The following is an 8577-nucleotide window of genomic DNA, read 5'->3' as shown; positions in this document are numbered from 1 at the left end:
TCTTCACAACAGTCCAGGAAAGTGGGTCTGACAGCTTTTGCTTAGGTGAGAAACCCAAGCACAGCTTGAACAAAACATTTTGCCTAAGGCAACACCAGGTGGCCGCGTGGAGCCGCACCAGGTGGCCTGGCTCCAGAGGCCGTGCGCCCAGCGGTCACGCCGCTCTCCCTGCCGTCCAGTTGAGGGCCGATGGGGTGTGCTTCTAAAAAGGCGTCCTAGACGCTGCGACCCCTGAGCCCCGTCTTGAAAGACGGGATTTGGGGAAGAGAATGAACAATGGAGGGTTGAAAAAATGTCAAGGGAGGCTGAGCACTCAGAAGACCGAGGCCCAGAGGAGGCATAGGCAAGGATGGAGGACGAGGGACAGCCGGGACATCTGGGCTTCCTGAGGTTCTGTAGGCATTGGGGCCACTGGAAGCACTGACAAGGGAGTCCCTAGAAAACAGTCACATTCGGAAGGGCCATCATGGCACTGGGGTGTGGACTGGGGGGTATGATGAGGGTGGGAGGAAGCTGCCGCAAAGCCTCAAACAGGACCCGAGGACGCCTTGCGTGGGGACGGTTGAGGAGCCAGCATGGGCGGGACACCGGTGACAGTCTGACTGTCACTTAGTGGCTCTCGGGTGATGTTTCTATGGGCAACACTTGTATTATTCTTCGGTTGGGGTCTGGTTTCTGTCCCTTGCACACTATTGAAAGGTTCTTGAAGACAGGAACACAATCGCTTCTTTAACGTTCATTCGGCACCAGGCGCATCAGAGCTGTGTTGGTCACAAGGGCTCCATCCTCCAGCACCGGGAGAGCCATGCCCTGCGAGCCTTCGCCCTGACCAGGACGGTTCTGTCTGTTCTGCCTCACACTGATCCGCGCCCCACTAACCCCGCGTGTCGTTGCATGACGTTGTGTGGCAGTGGCCCCCGGGTGGCACGTAGGCCCACAGATGCTGTGGCCGGAGCCTCCCGAGTGGCCGGTCTCTCACTGCATGTGGTCACAGTTGGAAGCCCACTCTTCCACATCAGGATGCTGCAGTGAAGGGCTCAGGCCACGTGTGGCTAAAATACCCCTTAAAGATTCCGGAAGACAGAGGCCCGCTGTGCTTCATTGTTACAGAGCATGTCGCCGCCCTCTGTCACCAGGCCCACAAGAATGACCTTTTTCTCAAACAGGAAGGGGGGTAGGGGATTGGGAAAAAACCTACAAGACCAGATGTCCGTGATATTTCCAATGCTTCCTAGGTTTCGTTCAGCAGGAAATACCTCAAAAAATAGCCTTTCTTGTCATGCTCTGCTACCTGAGAGGTCAGGAAGCAGAAAAGCCTGTGATCTTACGCTGGCTGTGAGCACCAGCAGGGTCTCATCTGAGCCTCAGAGGCGATGTGACCTGGGCCAGAGACAGCATCGGCCCAGAGTAAACCCCAGGACAGCTCGCCTGAGGTCAGTGCGGTCTGGGAGGCTGGAAAGCTGTAGGTTTGGGGGTGAGATATACCTGGGTTCAAATCATGGTTTCTGTCGTTTTGCAGCCGTGTGACCTGGCACAGGTGAGGTCATTTCTCTACATTCTGTAGAACAATCTCGGAATTTGGGGTGATGTGGTGAGCTAAGCACACATCAACAGCACCCGCCAAGAGTAGCCACTCAATAATGCTGCAGTGCTTGTCCCTTTTACCTGGCTGCCTGTGCCGAAAGGGATGATGAACTAGCGGATTATCAGTCAAAGCCAGAGCTTAGGAAAAGGTGAGTTTCAACACACGTAGGGAGTTTCTGTCCCATATTCAAACCTGGGGGAGATGTGTTGTATTTCCTTCAAATAAATGACTACAGTGACTTGGTTGAAAAGAACCGTAAATTATTTGTAAATATCCTGAAAAGTTTTATTCTCCTAGTGGCTGGTTGCTGCAGAGAAACCTGCCTTAACGGAGGAGCTCTTTTGCAAGGGCCTCTCCCCAGCAGAAGCTGAGTCTCTGCGCCTGGCTGGGCCTCGCCACACTGGAGTGGAGGGAGCCCCCCTGCCCTCAACCCGCGTCGGGAGGCTGACCATGAGGCGTTTAAGTCGCCTTGGACAGGCTTCCTCCCTCGCTCGCCTACAAAGTCCTCGGTGAAGACTTCGGATCTGATCAGTGCAGCCTTCAGCTGGGCAAGGGCTCTGGACCAGAGGTGCTCCCTCGGCAGCAAACCAGCCTCGCCAGGTCCCTGCTCTTGCGGAGTTGCTGCTCTTACTTCCACTGACTTTTCTTTGTAAACTACCTGCTCATGGCTGTCCGTGGACTCCACGTCGTGAATCAGTCCTTCTAAAACCTGAAGGTACAAATACGTCACCCAGGGAGCTTGTTGAAAAGCAGATTCTGGTAACAAAGTTCCAGGTGGGGCTGAGGATTCCACATTTCTAGCAAAGGCAGGAGAGAAGCCGACACTGTGGCCCTGCAGGCCACCTTTGGACAGCAAGGGCTTGAAAAGTCTTCTCTCCCAAGAACCTGCTTGTACTAAGTGGTGATTGGTACCTGCAGTTGTTCCTAGTAAGCACCCACCACGGCACTCAGGGTTCTGATCGGCATGGCATAGACACCAGTCTGCCTGGCAGCAAGTGCTGTGTGTGATCCCTTCGGGTATTTGAAATACTGGAAATATCTCAGTGATCCCACCCCAGCCTCGTTCCACGCTGTGGCTTCCTTGGGAGCTGGAGTTGCCAAGTCGGCCACCTGTGCTTTAGCCAGCAGAACCAGGCAACCGGGGGGTCCACAAGTTATGCTTATCCTAATACTTCTGGGGGTTTTTTGTTTGTTTTGGGGGCTTAAACGTTTATTAAACCAAACTTTTAAACTATATATCCACCTATAGTCTGTAAACAAATACAGTACACACGTAAGTAAAAGGCTAGCAGATAGGAAGTCATGGAAAAACTAAAGTTCCCTTTGTACACCGGCACCTCATCACAACGCCCTCCTCAGGCTGACACCATGGGGCCATGTTGTAGCTAAGAGTTAGATGAAAAGCCGGAAGTTTAGCTCAACTCCATCTCCTGGGGTGGATTTCCAGACAGCTATTTGTTCTACATTGTAAGAGGGTGGATTGTAGCAAGGCGACAGTGTAATTTTTACATTCACAGATTGGCTGAAATAGCACAAATTAAACTTCTAATCTAGGTGTCTCCCTCCTTATCACCATAATTAACATGTGAATTAAAATAAATGATGGACCACAGCTGGCTACAAAAATAGATAACTCACAGAGTAATAAATATCTACAGTTAGCAAAGCATAAACTTATAAAATTTACCTTCTCCCATAATGTACAGAATACTAGAAGTATGTTCAAGTGGTATAGTTAGCAGACTTCAGAGTAGTAACTGTGAGGGCATTTGTTTACAGAAAAGCACTCAAGTACAAAACCCAGAGTAGGAAGTTGACTGCAGATGAGAATACACAAAACACAAAATCCTAACTCCTCACACCTCATCTTCCTTCTTAATAGACACCACAATTAGATTATAGCCCTTTAGGTATCTTAAAAAGTAACTCTGTTACCTGGGTACAAACTTTAAAAAAGATTTATCACGCAGGAGACAGGCAAAAAATGATTAACTTAACAGTGGCACTAAAACCATTGAAACTTGTAGCATTTTGTGTGCTTTCATATATTTATGTGTATGGGGCTTTAAAATGCCCTCCAAAATGTTTTAGATAGAGTTTTTAAAATTCCAATGAAAATCTATTCTATAATCATTTCAGGTAAAGAAGGGAAAAATCCCAAACTGAGGTTTCAGGGGCAGGCCCAAATCTTACAAAGTAACTGAAATTTCATGAGTATATAAATTATATTTATATGTTCTTTTAACACTTATCATATGTAAGGTAGTACTAACTGTATAATGCTACTCTGAAATCAGTCTCATTTAAAAGGTACAGTAAAAAAAAAAAAATAAAATAAAAAATAAAAATAAAAGGTACAGTAGGCCGGGCGCGGTGGCTCACGCCTGTAATCCTAACACTCTGGGAGGCTGAGGTGGGTGGATCATTCAAGGTCAGGAGTTCGAAACCAGCCTGAGCAAGAGTGACACACCGTCTCTACTAAAAATAGAAAGAAATTAATTGGTCAACTAAAAACATATATAGAAAAAATTAGCGGGGCATGGTGGCGCATGCCTGTAGTCCCAGCTACCTGGGAGGCTGAGGCAGGAGGATTGCTTGAGCCGAGGAGTTTGAGGTTGCTGTGAGCTGGGCTGACGCCACAGCACTCTAGCCCGGGAAACAGAGTGAGACTCTGCCCCCCAAAATTAATTAATTAATTAATTATATAAAAGGTACAGTAATTCCCATCCTCATTCTAGAAAAGCACTTATTACACATAATGTGTATTTCAGCGACATTGACATCTACTTTGTTGTATGACAGTGTCACCGTAAAGCTTCACCAAGATTCATGGCAGACCTGAACTGCAAAAGTTCAGAACCAACAATACCACAGGGAGTTATTCTTCCTAATTTCTTGCAGGGAGTGAAGGGTCTGCGTGAGTTGTCCTAAGGTCATCTCAGCCTAGCACAGTGTTCCCCAGAAACTTGCCAGAGTTTCCTTGCCATAAAATGTCCGTAGTCTAATGTGTTTGGGACTTGCTGGGTTAAGTAACAGGCTCCACTGACATGTTAACATACATTCCACACCTTCGAGAGGGGTGTATAGATGCAGCCTTCCCCAAACTCACTTCACCTTTCCGGGGAGCACCTGGAACAACCACTGGCTCCCAGGACATGTGATCCTTATGGAACACAGTTTGAGGAATGCCAGGCTAAAGTAAAATTTCTAAAGTGGTTCTCAAATTGTAATGAGCATCAGAAACACATGGAAGACATGCTGAAGCCCAGATAACACGCCGCTTCAGGGGCTTGGGGTGGGCCCCAGAAACCTGCATTTCTAAGAGCCTCAAGTGAAGCTGATGCTGCTGGACTGAAGGCCGCACTGGAGTGGCGTCCGTGCAGATGGTGACCTGCACGAACTTCAGCCGCAGGAAGCCCTGCTGTGGCCTCAGGAAAGGCCGTGCACGGGGTTTGCTGCAGCCAGGCAGCGGAGGTCAGATCAACTCGATGACTTCTTGAAAGGTCTTGCAGCTTGGTGCTTCACTTGACTACTGGCTCTGTCCCTGCTCACCAGGTGACGAGGCGACTGCATCTTACAAGAGGATATCACAGCAGAGATCTGTGAGGCTTAAGAGAAATGCGTGCGAAAAAGCACTAACCAAAAGCCTCATGCAAGTGTCTGTTGTTAATCGGAAGAATGTGCAGTCACAGCAGGAAAATCCCAGATGAGCTTTCTGTCCTCTGCCACTGCTGAGCCTTTACAGAAACACATTCTGGCAGATAACAAAGAGGAAAAAGGCTAAAAGTGCAGAAAACTGCAGTGAGAGGAACATATTATAAGTGGATTATCTAATTTAACATATCTAATTGTTAAAAAAGAAGATCAGCCCCCAATCAAAGTAGTTAGTTATGCTGGCTTTGAGACAGTGTTTAAAAGTCAAATCTGTTGATCTTTGAACACATTCCTGCACTTCGACTACCATGTTAAAAAATATGGAGCGCCTCGCGAATTTGCGTGTCACCCTTGCGCGGGGGCCATGCTAATCTGTTATCGTTCCAGTTTCAGTGTGTGTGCTGCCGAAGCGAGCACTTTATCCTGACACTTTTTTTTTTTCGGCATATTATGGGGGTACAGATTTTAAGGTTTCAATAAATGCCCGTTTCCCCCCTCCCCCCAAAATTCTGAGTCTCCATCATGACCATCCCCCAGATGGTGCACATCTCACTCATTATGTATGTATATACCCGCCCCCCTCCCCCCTCCCACCTGCCCAATACCCTATTACTGTAGTACCTATGTGTCCACTTAGGTGCTGCTCAGTTAATACCAGTTTGCTGGAGAATATATCTGGTGCTTGTTTTTCCATTCTTGGGATACTTCACTTAGTAGTATGGGTTCCAGCTCTAACCAGGAAAATATAAGGTGTGCTATATCACCATTGTTTCTTAGAGCTGAATAGTACTCCATGGTATACATATACCACATTTTATTAATCCATTCTTGGATTGATGGGCACTTGGGCTGTTTCCACAGCCTTGCAATTATGAATTGTGCTGCTATAAACATTCGAGTGCAGGTGTCTTTTTTGTAGAGTGTCATTGGATCATTTGGGTAGATGCCCAGCAATGGGATTGCTGGATCAAATGGTAGATTCACTTGTATCGCTTTAAGGTATCTCCATATTGCTTTCCACAGAGGTTGAACTAGTTTGCAGTCCCACCAGCAGTGTAGGAGTGTTCCTCTCTCTCCGCAACCACGCCAGCATTTATTGTTTGGAGATTTTTTGATAAAGGCCATTCTCACTGGGGTTAAGTGATATCTCATTGTGGTTTTGATTTGCATTTCCCTGATGATTAGAGATGTTGAGCATTTCTTCATATGTTTGTTGGCCATTCTTCTGTCTTCTTTAGAAAAATTTCTGTTCAAGTCCTTTGCCCACTTTTTATTTATTTATTTTTTTTTATTTTTCCTTTTTAGGCCCATTCATGTACTTGTAACTTTGCCCACTTTTTAATGGGGTTATTTGATTTTTTCTTCCTAATTTTCGTGAGTTCTAAGTATATTCTAGTTATCAGTATCCTGACTCTTTTGAGCCTGAGTTTTCTCAGCTCAAAAGACCAAGTTTGACATCTCAGGAAGACATGAAAGGAAGGGACTTCCTTTGAGCTGCACTTCAGGTGGCGCCGGGCCTGGCCTTTCTCTGGAGACACGGTGTGTTTCTTTTGTTTATTGTGGCTGTGGTAAAATATACATAACACACAATTTACCATTTTAACCTTTTTTTGTTTGTTTGTTTTTGAGACAGGGTCTCAATGTGCTGCCCAGGCTGGAATGCAGTGGGCAATCACAAGTGTGAACACAGTACACCATGGCCTCGAACTCCTGGGCTCAAGCCATGCTCCTGCCTCATCCTCCCGAGTAGCTGAGACTACAAGTGCGTGCCGCCACACCAGGCTAGCCATTGTTTGTATATAGTTTGGTGGCATTAAGTACATTCACATTGTCGTGCGACCATCACCACCATCCGTCTCCAGAACTTTTTCATCTTCCCAAACTGAAACTCTGACCTCATTAAACAAAGACTCCCCATTCCCCCTCCCCCAGCCCCTTGGCAACCACCATTCTACCTCCTGTCTCCATGAATTTGACTACTCTAAGTGCCTCATATAAGTGGAACCATACATTATTTGTCCTTGTGGGTTTAGGAGATAATATTTTAAATCTTTTTTTTCTTTTTCACATGAATCTATGGACTAAATACTGACCAGTTATTACCATAGTTTAAGCGTTGCTGATGGAGCCTTAATTATTCAGCCGTGAAACTGTCCTTTGATGACAGTTACTTATAGACTATTGGGGGCATTTCTAAGAAAGCCTCAAAAGATTGCACACTCCTAGATGAAGTTCTTCATGAGTACCCCGAGGCAGGCATGTTATCAGGTATAATGAGATAAATCAAATTCCCTCACTCTTGTCAGAAAATTAAGTCAATCTGACCTATTTGGTGCTTCTACAGACCTTTTCTTATTCCTTATTTCCTTATTTTCGAGTATTCGATCCATTCATTCATTCCATCAATCAACAAAAATTTTTTCCATGTCTACAACTGTGCTGGAACTTCCCAGTTTGATCCTCCTGCCTCAGCCTTTCCAGTAGCTGGGACTACAGGCATGCCACCGTGTCTGGCTAATTTTTCCTTTTTTTTTTTTTTTTGTAGAGACAGAGTCTTGCTATATTGCTCAGGCTGGTCTCACACTCCTAACCTCAAGCAATCCTCCTGCCGTGGCCTCCCAAAGTGCTGGGATTACCACCGCGCATGGCCAGCCCATCTGTGTTTATTATTAACCACACCAAAACGCTGCCATTCCATCCCAAAAGATGAGGATGAGCCTGTAGCCTAGTTTGCCCCATACAGTCCTAGTATATGCCTGTTGTCACCGCAGAATTATTAGCAGTGGTCTCAGAAGTGACCACACTTGGCTGGTAAATTACGTGGTCGCCCTACTGAAGATTCCATAATATCAAACATATCTAATGGTTTCTGTATTTATTAATTTTTGCTTAACTAGGTTAGCTTTCTTGTACATCCAAGTTCACAGCAGTGTTATTCACAATAGCAAAAGGCTGAAGCAACCCAAATGTTCATCAGCTGGGGAGTTAGTGTTTAATGGGCAGAGTTGGGAAAATGAAAAAGTTCTGGAGATGGGAGGAGGTGATGATGATCACACAACAGTGTAAACGTACTGAATGCCGCTGAACTGCATACTTAAAAAAGGTTAAAATGGTAAGTTTTATGTTATGTGTATGTTACCACAATTCTCAGAAGTTAGTAGCCCTCAATCACACTATTTGCCCAATAGACTCCATTCTGGGCAAATGATTATTTCAGTAAAATTTTCGGTGATTGCTGCAAGAACCTCCCAAGGTGGTGATGGAGTTCCAAGCACAGCTGCATGGGTCAGGCAGAGAATCTGCACAGCCAGGCAGCCCCAGCCCACTTCTCCGCATTC

General features: G+C 46.1%; 1 non-coding gene across 1 annotated transcript; it reads right to left on the bottom strand.

The window, feature by feature from the left end:
- Positions 1-5553: 5553 nt before the first annotated feature.
- LOC142874661 (U6 spliceosomal RNA) lies at positions 5554-5656 on the bottom strand. The gene has a single exon (XR_012922317.1). It is a non-coding gene; the product is annotated as a U6 spliceosomal RNA (small nuclear RNA).
- Positions 5657-8577: the final 2921 nt, after the last annotated feature.

This window comes from Microcebus murinus, chromosome 12 (assembly GCF_040939455.1).
Source record: "Microcebus murinus isolate Inina chromosome 12, M.murinus_Inina_mat1.0, whole genome shotgun sequence".
NCBI classification, from domain to species: Eukaryota; Metazoa; Chordata; class Mammalia; order Primates; family Cheirogaleidae; genus Microcebus; species Microcebus murinus.
The sequence above is the reverse complement of the archived record's forward strand: the minus strand, read 5'-3'. Positions and strand labels throughout refer to the sequence as shown.